Source organism: Ailuropoda melanoleuca, chromosome 9 (genome assembly GCF_002007445.2).
Source record: "Ailuropoda melanoleuca isolate Jingjing chromosome 9, ASM200744v2, whole genome shotgun sequence".
Classification (NCBI taxonomy): domain Eukaryota; kingdom Metazoa; phylum Chordata; class Mammalia; order Carnivora; family Ursidae; genus Ailuropoda; species Ailuropoda melanoleuca.
The window spans coordinates 100,283,537-100,296,687 of NC_048226.1; the positions used below are offsets into that span (position 1 = coordinate 100,283,537).

At 50.7% G+C, this 13,151-nt stretch overlaps 1 protein-coding gene across 9 annotated transcripts in view; it reads right to left on the minus strand.

Moving 5' to 3' along the window:
- Positions 1–13,151, minus strand: part of TRAPPC9 (trafficking protein particle complex 9) — a 601,443-nt gene that overhangs the window by 311,676 nt on the left and 276,616 nt on the right. The gene's annotated exons all lie outside the window — the stretch shown is intronic.

Sequence of the window (13,151 nt, forward strand, 5' to 3'; positions counted from 1 at the left end):
GAGGCTGAGAGCCAATGATAGGATCAAAGGGAATCAAGGGGGATTGAGAGGTCCCCGATGCTCCCACTCCCGCTCTGGAGGGGCCAGAGCATGACTCAGTAGGGGATGTCGCCCCAGGTCACAACAGCAACAAAGCAGGCCTGCACCAGAGACGCTGTGATCTCAGGCACTGGGAGCTGGCTCAGACCAGGTGGGCAGGTCTGGGTTCTATCCTCCATGGACTTGACACTGTTGATAATCCCTCCTATTGGACATTCTTCCTTCTTTCCTGCGTTAGCCCGCTGGTGCTACCAGAACCAAAACCAGGTGTCTGAGACAAGAGAAATCTATCATCGCATAATCCTGGGGGCTGGAAGTCTAAGAGTGTCAGCGGGGATGGTTCCTTCCGAGGCTCCTCTTTGGCTTGGAGATGGTTGTCGGCATGTCTGCATTCATCCTCCCTGAGAGCATGTCCATCTCCATGTTTCCCTTTTGATAAGGACACCAGTCATATTGGATTGGGGCCCACCCTCAGGACCTCATTTTCACTGGACTGTCTCTATAAAAACTAACTCCAAATAAGGTCACAGTTTGAAGTCCTGGGGTTAGGACTTCCACATACAAATTCTGCGAGAGGCCAATTCAACCTGTGACTTTCAGTCTCTCAGTTCCTATAACACGCATGACGTCAGCTACCTGCTCTTCTCACTGCCTTCTCCCAGCCATGATGACAGTACTGCCTTCCTATTGTGCTGATGGTGCTCAGATCCTGAACAGAGGCCAAGCCCTCTCCCCCAACCTCCAGATATGAAGCCAACCGCCTGCTCAGTCTCTCTGGGGAAAGAAGCAGTATTCAGTAGGGTCAAGACCATGGGTGGTGGGACCCAAACGATGGGATTGGAATCCTGGTTCCCCTGTTTCCAGCTGCGTGACCTAGGGCTACTCCTTCCCATTTCCTTACCCATCAGTGTGGACTTACAGGCTTATAAAGATTACCTCTTGAATACAGGTCAGAGGCTTAGAACAAGGCCTTAGACATTGTCATGCCTCACACCTGTCAACCACTTATTAAGTTAGCTATGTCTGAGTGAAGCCATTCTCCCAGGAACTCAAGCTAGAAAAACATGCATTTTAGAATCAGCTTGATTTTTGCAAAGAACCCAGCAGGGATTTTGATGGAGACTGCAAGGAATCTGTGGGTCAGTTTGGATGGTACCGCCGTCTCAACAATACGAAGCCTTCCAACCTGGAAACGCAGGACGTCTTTCTATTACTTCAGTCTTCCTAAACTTCTGTCGTGTTTTGTAGTGCTCAGTACACAAGCCTTGTACTTTTTGTTCATTTTATTCTTAATTTTAATATTATGAAAAGAATTGTATTCTTAATTTAATCTCCTGGTTGTTCACTGTAACTATGTACTAATACAACTGATTTCTGTATACAGATCTTATATCCTGCAACCTTACTGAACGCATTAGTTCTAAGAGTTTTAGTGAATTTGCTTCTACGACATCATGTTATCGGCACACAGAGCTACATTTTACCTCTTCCTTTCTAAAGTGGATGATTTTGATCTCACCTCCCGGCCCAATTCTCCAGCTAGAGCTACCTGCACAATGTTTAATAAGAACGGCGAGCATGGGCATCCACGTTTCGTTCTGGATCTTGGGGGGAGAGCCTTTAGTCTTTCACCACTGGGCATGATGTTAGCGGTGGATTTTGCAACAAACGGCCTTTATCCATTTAAGGGAGTTCCATACCATTCCTAGTGAGGTTTTGGGGTTAGGGAGTGTAGGGTTTGTTTGTTTTATCATGAAGGGGCCCTCAAGGGTTCTTGCATGCAAATCCATTCTCCCCACAGCTGCAGAATGATCATTCTAACAGGCAAAGTTGATCACATCACAGCTTTCTTAGTCTAGCAGACACTGGAAGTCCAGGCCAGCCTTACTTCCCACCACGTTCCCCTTTGCTCTTCGCCTTCTGGCAAAAAACCAACGGAGGTCTCCTAATATACTCAGTACTTTTCCCTCCATGATTCTGTTCTTTCTATCCCTGTACTTGGAATGCAATTTCTATGAGCATCTATTTCACTTACAATTTGTTTAAAACTTTGTCTAATTTCATCTCAGAAACTTTCTTTAAACACCATGTAGGTGAGCTCCCCTTATTCTAGTCTAATACTCTATGTACATGGGTATCCTCACAATTACCATATTGAATATAATTTTATGCTTTTGGGTCCCTCTTCCCCCCCCCCCAGACAGCCAACTCATTAAAGTATGGTCTCTGCCTTGACCTTAGTCTCACCAGCAGCTAACACAGTGCTGAGCACAGAACATGGACTAGACGGCACTGGGAAACAAATGAGTGAATGAACGACTCACCAAATCAATCCTTCACTTTACTGGAAGTGATTTTTCTGAAGTATAAACTTGATTATAACACTCAATTGCTAAAAGCCCTCCACTAGCTGCTGATAGCTTTTAGGATAAAGTTCCAATTTGTTAACATGGCATATAGAAGATTCCCCATGACCTGCCCAGCCCCAAATCTCTCCTTTCCCATCATGCTGCACACCCAGTTCTCAACCCCACAACCATTCACAGCTCCTAACACCAGCACTCTTTCCAATCTCTCCACTTTCCCTTATGCCACACCCTCCGCACTGGACTGCCTTGCCTGTCCTTCCCTACTGTTCACTTGGAAACCATGCAATCTTTTTTTCAAGAGTCAGCTCAAACAACACCTTTGAGCTCTGTGTTAATCTGTTTATACAGCTGTCTGCTTTGCGTGGATATTTCAAAGGCACCCTATGCTCCCCAAATCTAAGACTGAACTCACAACAATCTCTACCCTGCCACTGCAAGAAAAGGAGAAATCTCTCTTTCCCACATCTTCCTGCTCAACAGTAACTCCACTATCCTTCCAAATATCCAAGTCAGAAACCTGTCTCCTCTCTTCCACTCTCCATCACCAAGTGTGAACTATCCATTTCTCCCTGGCTCTATCTTTGGAGTCTTCATCTCAGTTTGAAATAATGCCTTCGTGTGAATGGGAGCACTGTGTCTGTAGACCACCTGCCCCTGAGAGAAGGCACAGTGTCCTTAGGTGCCAGCTGTCCAGGACATGGCTGGCATAAGAAAGACAGTAAGTATTTAAGTGAATAAACATACCTGAAATCTTTACTCACCACAACTGTCGAGGAGAAATGACACTACCTTCTCGGGCCCTGCTTTCCACGTCAGATTTCTAGCTGAGCGCTTGAACTATCTCCTTAGAATACTGACAGATCGCCCCCTACTGGACAGTGAGTCCCACATGGATGGGAAGCCTCCTTGTTTTGAGTCTGGAGCACAGGGCACACGCAACAATTACCTTGCTACCAAAGGGCTCCCTCCCTGGAGAGGTAGGTTCTAGGGGCTACAGTTTAGAGGGCCAACATTTTCTTGGTGAATATGGGGAAGGAGAGCTGGATGGCTTTCTAAACTGGGACTGCTTAGCTTAAGGACAGAAAGGCTGAGACGAGGGGGACCCCTCCTCTGTGTTAGGAATCTCTACTGCAAAGCTAGGCAGGCCCTGGAAGGAGGGACCAGGGCGCGGAAGCTGTGGATGTACAGCCATTGTCTGGAGGCTCTACAGACAATCCCTGCATGCAGCAGAGACCACACTAAGTTCCTTTAATTTGGCATTTCTTGAGCACCTCTTGCATGAATGCTGGAAACAAAGGAAACAGATATAAGAGAAGATCCACAGAGCACCCTAGGGGACCTTGCAGATGACAGTTTTAATCACTTCCAAGCCTTAGATAAGCAACCCTTTGGCCAAAAAGATAAATTTCTTTGCGTCTGCTGACATGTGACCCCCTGACTATCAATCGATGCCCAAAAGAGCAGGCTAGCTAAACCAATTGAGTGTATAATTTGGTTCTTGCAGCAGTTACCAGACTGATGGGCAATGCCTAACAGGAAAAGAGGCTATATGTACTATTAATAAAAGATGTCTCTTTTCTGGAGACGTTTGCAAACCCTTAGAATAACTGATTTGAGAGCCACCACTTTCCAAGTGACGCTCCAGGGCATACTTTGCTAACCACCGTAGTCAGTGCTTATGGCCCACAAGAGATGCAGGAGGAGGAGGAAAGCACTGGGTTTTGGAATCAGGGAGCCCAGGCCTTCAACCCACTAGCTGTGTGATGCAGGACTCTCCCTCCCTCTCTGAGCCTTGGTTCGCCCCTTGCCAAATGCAAAGAATAAAACTCAACACCAATAGGATGACTGTGAGGATCTGCTGGGCATCCCAGGAGCAGTGACATGAGGCCCTCCACACCCGCCACCACTGTCTCACATAGCCAAACATCTGGAGCCGCTGTCCTGGGCGCAAGGAGTGCTGGGCATCCAGTCCAACTTGGACACTCACCAGCTATGCAACTCCAACACGATCATGTAACAGCTTAAAGCTTCAATTTCTGCCACTGAGAAATGAACACGGTGCTGCTTCCCTCACAGGGCTACCGAAGGCTCGAATGAAAGACGGACCCCAGAGAGCTGCATTAAACTTCTGTTGTTAGCACCGCAAGCAAAAATACTGTCAAATTATTTTGTAATGACAAATTTATGTTCTTTCTTCTAGCATACAAGAAAACACACACATACACACGATTCCTTGAAAGAAATCTGCAAGCAATCTGTACCTGCAGCAGGAGTCTAGCGGCAGGTGGACGGAAGAATGGGGGTCTGCCCCTTCGTGCCCATCGCAAGCCACAGGAGCTGTGGCCTCACTCACACTCAAAAAGATGGACGGAGGCCATCTTCACACCGTACCTCCAAGAACAGAGTACAGCCCCTGATACAATGTGGGGGCTGTCACAGTACCTCCAGAATGGAGACATGGCTGGGAAAACATGTAAAGATTTTTTTTAAATGTGAAAAGAAGAATTGACAGAAATTTTAATATGGAAGGAGAGCACCTCCAATAAAAGGACCATAAAACCATTATGCTGTGGCCCAACTGGAAAAGCACTCCTTTTCTCTTCAAGAGCCTTCCTGCTCTTCTCCCTGCAGATGAGGGGAGGGGGTGAGCTGCCATCGTCCGTGGGTGACAAAATGAGCATGTGGCTATGGAAAGAGTCAAGAGCAGAACGAGACTCCATGTGACACGCTGAAGCGCTAAGGGAGACGGCTGTCAGCCAATTTGGGTCTAAAGATTCAATTCAAAGAAAAATCCAGTTCAAAGTCAAACTTTCAGATGCCAAGCCTGCATTAGATCATAAATTCTTTTTCACTCAATTCAGTAATTTTTCTTTAAAAAAAACAAAACAGTGGGTTCTTTTCATAACATTTCACCCTCAAAACATTAGTATACACGGAGAAGCAAAAAGAAATCACCTATAATCTCCAAATACAGAAATAAGCCTTGTTAACATCTTGGTGTGCATTCTTCTGGACTTTTTTCTATGCATACATACAAAGGCATGTATTCTCTAAGCATGGGATCCTATCGTTCACACTGTTTTTTAACACCTTTTGCTACTTAATCATGGATATCTTTCCATGTTATTCTATTCCCTTCTAGATCTTCTTCTCTAATGTCCTCTATTATACAGCTATCATAATTCTTTAATTCCCATTACTGGGTGTCTATATTGCTTCTGATAAGTCTGGTATTATAAATAATGCTATGACAAATGACCTAATATACACATCTTTGTGCACTAGTCCATTTCTTTTTCTTAAAGTAACTATGGTATTTTGGGGTCAAAAGCCTTGCGCATTGTGGTAGGTCAGATGATGCCCCCCCCCATCATGTCCACTGCTAATCCCCAGAACCTACCAATATGGTCCCTTACAAACAAAAGGCACTTTGCAGATACGCCCCAGTTAAGAACCCGAGATAAGGAGATTACCCTGGAGGAATCTCAGGGGACCTTCTGAAGGGAAAGAGGGAGGCAGGTGAAGCCGAGATTGCTGAAGAGACACCAGCACAGACATCCCAGATGGAGGAGGCAGCCAGGAGCCAAGGAATGCCACTGCGCATAGAAGCTGGAACAGGCAAGCAAGCAGACTCTCCCCCGAAGCCTCCAGAAGGAAGGCAAGCATTTACTTTCATTTGGAGAGTCTTCTGACCTCAAGAAATGTAATACAGTAAGTGTGTGTTGTTTTAAGCGACTGAATGTATGGTTTTTGGTACAGCAGAAATATGAGACATACACATTTTTACTAAACGTAGTAATTCTTTAATAACTACGTTTCTTCTAAGGTAAGCTCTACTTAAAAATTCAGTACCACCCCCCACTCTCATCTTGCCAGCTGATGTGCTCTGCTGCTACCACAGGCAAACTGTCCCCAAGAAAATGGAATTCACATTTTGGTATCTACCATGTGCCAAGTACTATACTGGGCTGAACTCCTACATTTCTTCCCCTACGCTTGTACGCAAGGACCGACTTCATGTGGTTTTACAACTCAACAAACTACCCCTTGACAAAGTCAAGTGACTTCCCCCAGATTCATTTATTTATTCATTCTGCACACATCGCAAGAGCTCCTACTGTCACAGGGGCACTGAAGGTCCAGGCACTCGAGAGGCAGCAAGGAGCACGCTGCGGTCCCTGCCCCCAATGGACGCTGACGCCCAGTGGACAACAGAACCGGAAAGGGGGGGGATTCAGGCTGGGAGTGAGTCCCCCCACTCTATTCACCACAGAACCACTCAGCCTCTCTTCCCTGTTCTTCTCCTTCTTCCCCATAAATCTCATGACACTTGGGTCACTCTAGATTTAAAACGCCTGAATGCACTCATCGCGGCATGTACTGCCAGGCCCGCTACACTGCAGGTCCCGGAGGGCGGGACCTCTGCCTCCTCTGTGCGCTGATCCACCCGCTCACCTGGAACGGTGCCTCGCGTGCAGCAGGGCCTCTGTCTATGTTCACTGAATTCTAACCCAAGACTCGACCTCTCCCTACACAACACTGTCTCCAACTCCACAGCAATCAGAGGATGTCCTCCCTGCACAGGCTTGCTTGCCGCTCGCCTGCCTGCCTCCACGCCACGTCTGCAGTAAGGTCTATTAGGCAAGGAAAAGGAGGGCCTGCGCTTTAAATAAAGCAGAACTTGACAGGTAAACCCAGAACTCCTGAATCTCACCCAAGGCGTTCAGCTAAAGGAAGGAAGGAAATCAGGTCTCTCGCTCTGCAAATCCAAAGAAAATCCAGCGTTACTTGTAAACGAGGAAGGGGGGAGAACAGCAAACTCTTACTATTTCCAAACCAGCCTTTGTGCGGGAGCCCACAGACGGCAGCACAGAGAAGCGGTCCGCTGAGAACGGGCACCCCCGTGTGCCGAAATGAGGAACTGCAACACTGTCCATTGCCTGCAGGACGGGCTTCTGCTCCTTTCTCAAGCCAGAGCCAACAGGCGAACAAGGGGCCTCCCTGTTTCCAAGTCGGCTAAGGAGAACAGACACCAGTGAAACAGGCTGTCCTGAGTTTTGAAAGGACAGCAGGAAGTGAAAAGTGCCATTGCACGAACCAGTGTGAGCACCCAGTGCCTGTGCACACACTATGAGCCGTGTCACGTGTCCAGTGCCTAAGTTACGGTCTATTCTATCCCTGTTGTACAGAGGAGGATGCGTAAACATGTCACAGCCCGCGCCTGAGGAGCCCGCGGGAGCCCAGGTGTACTTCATCTGAAGCCAGCCGCCTCAGCCTTCCTGGACTCTTCCTTTCAGCAAGACAGAATAAACAGTCATCTGAGGCATTCCGGGGCCCTGGGCACCCCGCAGAAGTGAGCTCCGCTCTGCACCACACTCAACGTCAACCTCGTCCTGGCTTCACAGGTGCAGGAGCTGCGGCTCAGAGACGTGGCGTGGCTCGCCCACAGTGACACAGCGAGTAGCAGAAGTTCCCTGGTCCTCCCGCCACAGACGTAGATGTTCGTCCAACCACACCACGGGGCCACCACGACGGGCTCGAGGGCCACACCTGAGCAATGCGAGGTCGGAGATAACAGATACGAGCACCGGCTCAAACTGGCGGCCAGGATGTCCAGAGCGAGCACGCAACACCGAGACACTACAGCAAGAAAGCCTGACTCCCGACCCCCAGCAGCCACCCCAAGTCACAGGCAAGAGCTCCAGCGGCGTGGAGCTTCGAGCTCTCTCTCCACACCACTCTAGCTTGCCTTCTCCGGACAGAGGTGCCCCAGCCGCCCTTCCCAGACTGCTGTACCTCACGACACCGGCCCCACCGCATGACACAGGGTACCTGTCAGTCCGAAGGGCCAGCACTACTGCACTGCACCTGCAGACCGCACATACAATCAAGAAGGACTGAAATGCTCAGTTAACTACTGGAGAAAAAACCCGATTAAAGGCTGTAGTGACAGCCGCCCCTGCCACCTGCTTTCCGACCACACCTCCTACCTCTCCCGCCCCAGGCTCCCGCCATGCTCAGCAACTCATCTTCCCCCAGCTACCATGCTGCTTCCTCTGCATAGAAGACTCCTCCATACACCGCCACCTCGTCCAGGCCTGGTGCTCCTTATTAGTCTGAGTTCCACAGGCACTGGATTTGTCTTTTCTGATCTGTATTCCCAGGAGTCCAGTGCGTTAATGCACAGGTGTCCCATAAACATTTCATGAATAACTGTAATCCATAAACTCTACATAGCCTGGCCACCACTGCCAAGTTCTCAATTGTGGGAGGAGGATAGAATCAAAAGCATGAAGGTCTGGGGATGGACGGTGGACGTCGATGCACGACAATGTGAATGTATTCGAGGTCACTGAATTGTACACTGAAAAGTGATTAAAATGGTGAATTGTAATAATTCACCATCATTTTTTGCCATCATTTTCAAACTAAGTAAATTGTTTAAGTGAGGGGGTGGAAGAACATAGACAAGGAAGGCGTGCTCGTGAGACGCAGGCTGCAGACTCGCCCCGTCTAAGACCCTCAGCAGACAGTCTCCCACCCTCACACCACGCTGATCTACCTCCCAGTGACTCCCAGAGTGGAACCGTCTGGGTCCTAACTTAGGGTGTGAGCTCCTTAGAGACAGACGGACCTCTCCCAGTGCTGAGAGCCCGGGCCAGCGTCCTGAGCCCAGTGAGCGCTCAGAGTAGAGGACAGGAGCCACTCGTCAATGCGCAGAGATCGCGCGTCGGGTTTCCTAGAGCTTGCTCTGGCCGCTTACTGATAGGGAGACTCGAATCAGGTCTGACACTGTCTCAGGGCCAAGTGAACCAATACATGAACGAATGAAACACCAAATGAGTGACCGCAGTAATAAAAGTAAAATATGACCAGAGGGTTCACAAACCCATGCCGCCTGTCTTAAACAGGAGCCGACACTCTAGGGGCCATCCAAATGCTAAAATCACATCAACCTGACCATGCTCAGAAACACACTAAAATTTCCATTAAATTATCATATTCTTTGTTTCAATAAATTGAATCTTAAAAGGACAATCAAGAGTGGAGAGAGAAGGGGGGAGAGACCAGAATATAATTGCCAGTTCTGATCTCAAGGAATAAGGTCAATGCAAAAGCCCATTAACTCCAGGCCCCAGAAAAGGGCTGTGAAACGAGAACGGACTTAGAAATCTTATAAGAGAGAAAATTTACGTTTAATTAACGAAGAGAGAAATTTTTTGAGAAACTAAAACGACCTCACATAATAAAATTATCTCAAATAAAGAGCTGCTACCTTAAATCTCCAATGAAGACAAGATGTGCAGAAGTGAGAAAGAGGGAAATCACTGTCTCCTCTCAGAATGAGGGACAGACGAGTGCCACACACCTCCCGCAGCCGGCCAGGTTCTGGGCCGAGGAGACATGCAGGTGCACAAAACCCACTTCCCAGTTCGGATGCATTTCTCCTATTCTTTATCGGCAGACTTCACAACAGAGCAACAAGTGTCCACTAGCTGCTTATTTACCCCAGTGGCTCCGAAGCACCTCGCCATCTGGCTTCTGCCTACCTGTGTGCTCGGTGGGAACCTCTCTCAATAGACCTCACAAGGTTGCCAACAACGGGCATGCTGCCAAATTCCAAATTCCGGAGATACTTTCCACATTTTTCCTCCCAGGACTCCCTGCCGTTAACACTTTCATCTGTTCCGATGACCCGTGGTTTCTGTAACCCACCCTTCCTCATCTGTCCCTTCCCTGAGCTGCTCTGCACTTTCCCACCCCGCAGACACTGCTGATGCAGAGCCCCGGCCGTCCCCTCTGGCAGGATGACTCCCCGAGGGCCCTGTCCCCTCTGGCAGGATGACTCCCCGAGGGCCCTGCGCTTTCCGCCACCTGCTGCTCACGGCCAGGTCTCCTGCTCAGACTTGTCCCCGGAGCCCTAGACTTGTCTGATAACCAGCTACTACCCTCAAGGCACAGGCACATGCCTTGGTGTCCACGGGAACTCAGGACAGACCTGCCATGTCCCTCTCCAGCCCTGCCACACCCAGCCGGTCCTCAGGTGTACCAATGTTCTCCTCCGGATGCCTCCATTATGCATCTTTTCCACCCCTACCTGACACCTGGTTCAAGACTGCACCATCACCCCGCGCAGCCACTGGCAGCCCCAGCTCCTCTCTCTAGTCTCCTGTGAGCTCCCACAACAGCAAGCCCACACCGCACACCTGACCTGCCACACCCTGCCCTAAGGTCAAGTCCCAGGGATCGGGCCTGGCTGGGAGGAAGGCAACCCCTCCTCAGGGTGTCAGCAGGTGCTTACTGTGCAGAGGCTGGGCCAGGCTGCGCAGACTCAGTCCTGACATCTGCTCTGTGGCACGGGTCCTGCTCTTCTCCCTGCTGCACAGACAATGAAACCGCAGACGAGGAGCTGAAGCCCCTACCTGAGGTCACACTAAGCTGGCATCAGAGCCCAACTCCACCGCGGCCAGCAGCCCTGGGCCCTCACTGTCAGCCACTCTCCCTCTGCCTGCTTCTCACATCACCTGCCACCACTCCCCCCCTCAAGACACGCACTCCAGAGACCCACTGCCTTCTTGCCCCTGCATCCTTCCTTGCTCACACTGCTCCCTGATGCCCCCAGGAACCCAACTCATCCCTTAGAACATGGAGTCCTTACTGCCCACCCCCGCACTGCCACCCCACTAAGGAGCCCTTTCCACATGCTGCCACCACAGTGCCAGGTGTCAGGGCCTCTGACAGGAAGAGAAATGTCAGAAGGCGACACGAATCATCACGCTCAAGCAGCAAGGTGGACAGACCTCTGACATGCGTGTGCTATCAGCTACGACGGCTCTCCGTCCAGGTGGGGCTTGGCTGGGCATCCTCACTGATGCCCTCATGCCGGTCTCCAGATGTGAGCTCAGAAGAATACAACTTCCTGTTACAATACACCAGCCTCTTGCCCAAGCCTGGGAGTGTATAGTTTTGACACTCAGTGCAAAGTCTTTCCTTCTCTGTCTCCCTTTGAGGCCATGAGCTACTCGCAGCCCATGCTCCCGGGGGCCATGCAGAATCTGGAACAGACCGTGCACGTGGTGACATTAATCCAGAAACATGAGGTCCTTGCCTTCTGGGCCAGAGCTCACCAAAGGGAAGGGAGGACTGCGGACAAACAGGGAAACATGGCAGGGCCATAAACACATGTCGTCGCGGCACAGACGAGAATGGAGCGGTACGGCTACGGTCCCCAGGGCACTACTCTGCTTCCTGGTGACGTGGGTGACAAGCCACTCTAATGAGGGACATCGGGCTGAGGCCCCGAAGGCCATGCGCAGTGAGGAGGAAGGCAGGCTGGCTCAGCGGGGGGGCAGGGCCAGCTCCAGATGCCCGTACTGAGGGCCTTGCCGCCAGCCTGCCTTCCCCAACGTGTGTCTACTGCCTCCTGCCCAGAGGAAAAAGGGTGGCTTTCATTTACAGAGCCCGGGCCCAGGCCCAAGCCGGACAGGCCACCCAAAACCCCTCCCAACTCAGCCAGGAGCAGTTATCACCTCCACTGAACAGCTGGAGGATGACAACTCATCCCGTCTCCCAGCAAGGAGAACGGCTATTTGGCTCGCCCGGACCCCAGACCACTGTGTTTCCATCACACCACCAACGACAAGAACACAGGCAGGGGACTCAATCAAACCTGAGTGCTTGCTCCCAGCTGCCTTTACATTCACCAGGATTCCAGGTCACCCGAGGCTGTCGTGTGGGGGACAGATGAGGGACCTAGAGCTTGCCGTCAGGTTCAGGCGGGGGAGCAGGGCGAGCCAATGTCAACAGCAATGTCACACAGGTGCAAGTAGAAAGCAAGCAGCTAAGTCTCTGGGGACCCAACAGTAACACTCATAATTAGGTGAAGGATATGTGGTTGTATAAGAGGTTTTCTTAAAGATTTCACAAACCATGGTGAGGTGATTTGTTAAGTGGGATGGGCGAGAGAACAGGAAGTACCCAGCACCTATGCCCCCACCAAAACACAGCACACACTCGGCCCACACCACCTCCCTAACCCTCGGAGCTGCCCTGGCACAGGCCTCATGGCAGCCAGTCTGTACAGCCGGACACCGTGGCGCTGAGCCGTGGTCCACATCACAGCTCAGCAGCACCTCACACGGGCCTCCGACCTAAGCCCTCCTGGTGCCGAGGCGGCTTCGATTTGAGGCTTGCTGCATTTACAGAACCACGAAGGCATCTGAATGGGACTACCCCAAAGAAAAATGGAAATTCATGAATAAAGCCAGGTAAGAAAGTGCTGCTGAAGAGGAGTTTAAAGTCAATATTCCATAAGCCATGGATACGTATTTCTTTTTCTTTCCAAAGGCAAAGGCCACACAGGCTGACCCAGTACTTCTGTAAGGAAGCTACAACGCACAGGGATGTCTTCCTTCCCTCGGGGATTCACCGAGAGGCCAAGTTTCCCTTTCCCAGGACGGCTGTGCTCTGGGCAGCCCCGCGGCAGCCGGGAAGGCTGCACCGGCCCGAGAGGAGAGGGTGCGGGTTTGCAGAAATCCAGGCAGCACGAGAGGAGAGGAGGCTGCTGGCCGCGAGGTGGCCGGCAGGAGGCTGAGAAAAGCCCAGGCCTCACTCCCACTCCTCAAGGGGAGCTTCTCGGCTCCTGCTAGCAAGTCAGTGGCCAGCCTGACCGACAAAGGCAGCAACCACAGGGGGAAGGAGGCGTCCCGCTCACTCACGGACGTGGCGTCGCTGGCATTCATA